Source organism: Melanotaenia boesemani, chromosome 12 (genome assembly GCF_017639745.1).
Source record: "Melanotaenia boesemani isolate fMelBoe1 chromosome 12, fMelBoe1.pri, whole genome shotgun sequence".
In the NCBI taxonomy this organism is placed as follows: domain Eukaryota; kingdom Metazoa; phylum Chordata; class Actinopteri; order Atheriniformes; family Melanotaeniidae; genus Melanotaenia; species Melanotaenia boesemani.
Genome location: NC_055693.1, coordinates 27976454 through 27982777, shown reverse-complemented (window position 1 = coordinate 27982777; position 6324 = coordinate 27976454).

Here is a 6324-nt window from a genome sequence, read left to right as displayed (position 1 = left end):
TCAACACTATGTCAAAGTATAGCTGTGTAATGTTTTGTACTAAATGACAATATCAACCAGAGTCCTAAAGCGAATACATTTGAGTGCTGTGATTGTAAAATGTCCTAAACAAAACATTCTTTTCTCCTATAGAATATGACATTAAGCTTCCTATTGTGTTATTTAATGGTTAAACCCAATTTGTTAAATTAGTTTGATCAATGCTGCTTCATTGTCCAACATTTATGAGAAACAAGACCTTTTACTGTAGCTTTCCTACACTTTGGCCATGAATGGCCTCTAGGTGGCGCCAGTCAACTGTTTTCATGGGAGATGAAACGACTGCAACTCTGTTCTCACAACAAAATATCAATTCCACTTTTTATAAATTATTAATGTCTGACTAAACATAAAAGTAGATGAGGAAGGTTTGTCCATCATTTGAGGAGATTTAAGCCCTTAGCTTCAAATGCTTATTCTTACACCTCCAGGCTTTGGTTGTCACACCTCTAGTGACCTCTGCCTCAACTATCATGGCTCAACGAAGCCAACTCAGTAACACAGTCCACACATATAGGGGCTATCAGCACAGACACACAGCTCCTCTGCTCCCACCTGCTGAGCTACCTACTTCTGGTCTCCAGGGTGACCTGCCTTCTCAACAGGATGTGCGCATTAAATCACGGTGGGTGTCTGTTCTGCATGCTCTTCCCTGCTTGCTCCTCAACAGCTCTGATCAACAAGAGTTCTGTTCAATAACTGAAACCGTAGAGACTGTGAGGATGGGGTATGAGTCAGGCTGGAGGAAAACATTAGGGTCATAGTTTCGTGAAATGTTTTTAGGTGAAGGTGATTACCTTATATAAAAGTTTCATGACTTGCACATGTACGGGTGCTTGCTGATGTCTGTGTTACACAACCTTGTCTGACACATCTCATAAACAAAGTGAGCTGAAATATATACATGCAGTAAATGCAGAACAAAACATGATGGGCTGCATGTCAGGTACAAGTTTCAGCTTCACAGCTTCAACGTTTATGTCATGTAATTGTGAGGTAGCACCTCTCCATCTGTATAGTCAATTGCGGATATAGAAGTTTATTTGTGATCATTATCGTATATAACTTTAAAACAGTGTGTTATGTGAGCTTCCAGTTTTAGCAGGTTCTGTATGCTTACTAATTAAAAATTCACTGTCCAGACTGCAACACAAGTCTAAAGCATGATTAATATATCAACATGCCTAGGAGTTTGGCACTGGTTTGTCATTAATCTTTAAAAATACCTGAACTTGTTGCAGCTTAAAAGTTTAATTTCATCCTCATTCATCCTCCAGACGTCTTTTCAGTTTATCAAGCTAGTTTACATATTCATTTGCAAACTTCTGATGCTCAATTTTACAGAAAATATGCTCTGCTGTGTTATTAGTTGCAGAACAGTAAACCATGGGCCTTCATCAGCAGTATGCTAAGCAGTGGTGGAGCCAGACTTTTACACATGGGGGTCCAAAGGGTGGGCAACACTTTTTCAGGCCATTTGGTAACAAAGGAAATTATTGTGTTCCTTTCTCTAACACACTCTTGCATATGCTGCTGTGATAACTGTGGCAACTTTAGAGAAGCATGAGAAATAAAACCTATTCTCTTTCATTATTTGGATCACCAAGTGGAAATATTTGTAACAAGTGCAAAGGATCCACAGAAAGGTAAGTTGATTGTTTTGGGGTGCAGTTTGTGGAGCTTGATGTGTTAGTAAGGAGATCGGTCAATGGTTTCTCCGACTAGGGACTTGCATGGTTAGCAGGACTTTGGGAGGTGTCAGGGCTGCTGATCTTGAGGCTGGGGTCTGTCTTGGCCTGAACTGTGCCCTTCCTCTTTACAAAAAAAAAAATACGTAAATATCTTCATTGCTTTTCATTCTCGTATTTTCCTATATATTCCTATAAGACTATTTGGTTACAAACTACATTTGTTAACTTTTTCATGCCACAGCTCACTTTAAAACCCACTAGCCTTGCTAGCAACCTATTCAAATTGAACTGGATCATGTAACTCTCTTTGTCTGCATGAAGTAATTTAAATACTGAAGTTCTCTTTGAACATCTGTATATTTTATTTTCAGCTCCAGTGTGAAAATCCTGAGTTCATGTGTAGTCCCTAAATACGCTCACTGAAAACTAAGTTTCCCCACATTTTCCCACCATATAACTAGATTAGAACTGTATTTTTCATACAAGTCACAGTTTTGTTCTATCAAAAAATTGTTCAATTAATTTAAAGATTGATCTACATATACAGTCTCAAGAAATGACATACTTTATGAAGGTAGGATGCCTCCAGCAAAGTATGCTACCATATGTATTTATGCTTGTAGGATCCCTTGACAATGTAAATTAATGAATATATGTATCATATAACAACGAAAAACCCAGAATATTTGAAATATTTTTATATACAGTTTCTATAGAAATGCATAAAAATCAAGTGAATGTTAATTTATTTATTTTACGATATGGAGGTGCAGCTTTTCTTAAGCGCAGAGTTGAAGGTAGCATGGATTTATGGGGATGTCCTCAATCCCATATGATGCTTTCATGTTGAAAACACGTAAGACGTCTCGATGGGTAGGACTGAATGTTAGAAAACCGATTTATCTAAAAACCTTTCCCAACTTTGCTCAATGCTCATCTGAACGTAAAATAGCCACATTGGTTCGAAATGTTGCAATCTAACAGAAAAGGCTAGAAATGGTACCATAGCTAAGTTTCCTTTCCATTTTACTTTCACAACATCAAAACTTAAATTTTGATGTATTGAAATGAACCCCCTGCGGCTTCAAAGTGGCGCTTTTCATAAAAGGATAGAAATGTTACAAAGTGTGCAGCTAATCTCTGAACCACAGGCCTTTATGACACTTTGTGCAATAGGCCGCTCTTTTAAGATTCATCCTGTACAATGTCGTCGTACTTTTCTGCTTCCCTCCAACTTTTGAGTCCTTACTTGCTAAAAGTATGTGATTAGGGTTAGAATTAATGATTATAAATTGGTCTATATGTAAAAAAAACATGAGTAGCAAACTGATACTTATGCCTTGTGATCAAGTAACTTGAAGGTGGCCAAAGAGAAAGCAACAGATTGTGTTTCCATCTCAGTTTACAACTATGGATTGTGGAAAAAAGGGCGAACATATACATTCCACATTTCTTGAAAGTCTGGGCTTTTGTGATCATGTTTGCATTCAGGTTCAATATCCAATTTCATAAACCACTATTATAACATTATATCACAGCAGTTGTCACTTAATGCTTTGTCTGCAACAAGTCCTTCATTATGCCCGCGATGACCTCATGTAGACAAAAACACACAACAGCCATACAGCCCATCTGCCGCTGTGTACGACCTCTCCATTCTGCAAGGATATAAAGATGAGGCTTGATGCTCTACTGTTGCTCTAATCAAATGCTTGCTGGGTTAGATTCTCCCCTCTGTGTCATGAAGGGAGAGTGATGGTGATTGCAAACTGCTGCATGCCATCTTTTCTCCCCACTCGCTCTGCTGTGTAAGCGCAGGATGGAACAGTTACTCCACTATCAACTTTTTCTGCCAGTCATTTGTTGTTGATGCACATTTGGACTGCATGTGATCAGTGTTCACATTTTACATGTTGCTATCCATACTAGAATATAATCAGAGCTTCAATCACGCTTTAAAAAGGCAAACTGTTATCGAGAGAAGTGGGAGGATGAGATGCAGTACTGAAATGCTAGTTCAGGAAAAGATTATTGTTAAAAGACGTGTGTAGGATGGGACGCTGGAATTGGAGCTGAGCAAAATAGAGGAGGAATATTTTCATTCCAGTCATAGCTTTGTGATACGTAAGAATGTTTCCAGTTGGGCAGTTGGAACCAGAACCTTCTGCAAGATCAGGAGGTTGTCCTGGGTGGTATTACTTTAGTTTTATATGTATACTGATTAGAATCACATTCAGATGGAACATCACCAAAAACTAAATCTTTCAATTTACCATAGTGATAATGTGCATTTTTACACATCATTTACATTTCATATCTAAATGATGTGTTGTTGTGTTATTGTTTGTATCCAAATGTGCTGGAAAAAACACACACAATGTGTAAAGAGCTAGACTAATAAATTGTTGTTGGGTGGTGTTTTGTCTGTTTCCCATGGCAACCTTGCATTTAGTTGAACAGGTGGATGCTACTTTTATGAGCATAATTATTTAATTAAAACAAAGCCCATCATACACCCACAGAAGGGATAGGTGTGCATTTCTACTTCTATTACATGTGTGAGAAACTATTGTTTCACACACAGATGAAATATAAGCTTACAGTCAATGATCAATTATCGTGATTACAACCTATGACAAAAATTGTGGAATACCCTCACTAGAAAGATCCTTATTCAGTTGTTCTATTAAAATAAACTAAACATGTCAAACTTACCTAAAAGTAAACACATTTAAACAATTAAAATAAGTTTTTATTTAGTCTTTTTTAACAAAAGCATGCATTTTTTTCTTTTCTTTTTTTAAGGTTCCTTTATTTGCATTAAACCTGGACAAATGAAATGTTCCTCATTGGAACAGTTTACAGCTGTTTCTGAGTTGGACAAAGACAGATGTGGACAGATGTGGACATGTGTACAGACCAAGCAGCACCTGTCAGTTTAACACAGCACATCATATTAACTAATGTTTAATCTATGATACCAGGAAGTCCCTTACAGGACCTACTTTATAATCCAAGGCTGCCATAACCAGGAGCTCCATGTTTCAGCTAATAGGAGCTATAAAGGCACTGCAACAAACCACAGTAGCAACGAAATAAAGTTTTGACAGTAAGTAGTATCAGGGTCATTATTACAGCTACATAAAAAGGATCCTGAAAAATCTCAACTACTGATCATCATGTGATGTTTGTCGTCTTACCTGTATCATGCATTTATTAACCAGGTGGGGACTTTGAAAATTACAAAACATCAAAACATTCCTTCATCTCTGAGTGCTCCCCCTTTCATATATATATATATATATATATATATATATATATATATATATATGATATTTATTTATTTATTTAATTATTTCGGAGTCCATTTGCGCCACCACGTTCGCCATCCTCTCAGCTGTTCCACCTCAGCGCGCTTTGCTCTTAAAAAAGTCTTGGTTGAGCTACCGAACATCTGCATTAGCTTATTAATGACAACTCATTTAGTCTGTTGGTGGATGCCAGTACCAGGCAGGCCAATGAGCTGCACCGATGTACAGCATTATGACTTTTCTTTCTTTCTTTTTTTTTTTTACAAGCAGGTCATCCAGGCCACTAAAGGCCCAGTCCACATGAAACTGTCCCGCTCCTGCCGTGGGCCGGTCCGGGTCTGGTCTGTAATCACAGGTGCTGCTAATCAGATGCCAGTCGAGTACCTGATTGGGGTACCAGAAGCTCAAAAGCATGATAAGCTATTTGGCATTGACAGAGATGATTTGGCAGTTTTTATTGATTTGGTATTCTTAACTGTGCATCCCTTCCCACAAATGCATTTTCCTTACAAATATGTGTTTATTTAAAAGCGAGATAAACAGGTTTTCCAATAGTAAAAGATTTACTTTAAGGAAGCAATGTTACAACAAAGAAGAAATCCACCAAACACTAATTTTCTCACTTGTCGAGTATAATAATATATATTTTTTTTTTAATATTTATTTGTTTCAGCCTAAATCAACCAAGATTAAAGACATCTGCTACTGTTGCTGTTAATCTACTAATCAAACTGAGAAACCTCAGCCCATCAATGCAGCTAAATTCAAAATACTAACAACATGTGCAATAAATGACACTTAAGCTAACATGCTGGTAGCAAGTTCGAAGCCAGTTAGAGATCACTGCTGTGTTAGGACTTAATTCTCCAGAGGGAATCCTGCTAACAATGTTCAAATTCCCCCCATTCTTTTAATGAGATTACTATCTCAAATATTGCCTTTGACAGGATCAGTTTCACTGTTTTGAGCTCTGTGGTGCCATATCGACTAAATGTTGCATTCCTTCTCTGAAAATCCCACTTTACATGTCCCTGCACGAAATAAAGCAGGAATGGAAACTGGAGCAGGAAATTGAAAAGAGGGGTCCTGGTGCGTTGTGGAGACTGCTGTGCCTACTGCTATTTCCTCTGAACATGCCAGTGTTCTACACTCACCAGATGTGTGTGCGTAGCTGCGCATGCACACCGTCTAATAATCTTCTCAGTCCTTGAGGGGAAAATTCTGGTCAGATATGTTCCCGCAGTCCTAGTTGTAACAGTGTTGCTATTTCAAAGCTCGATTAC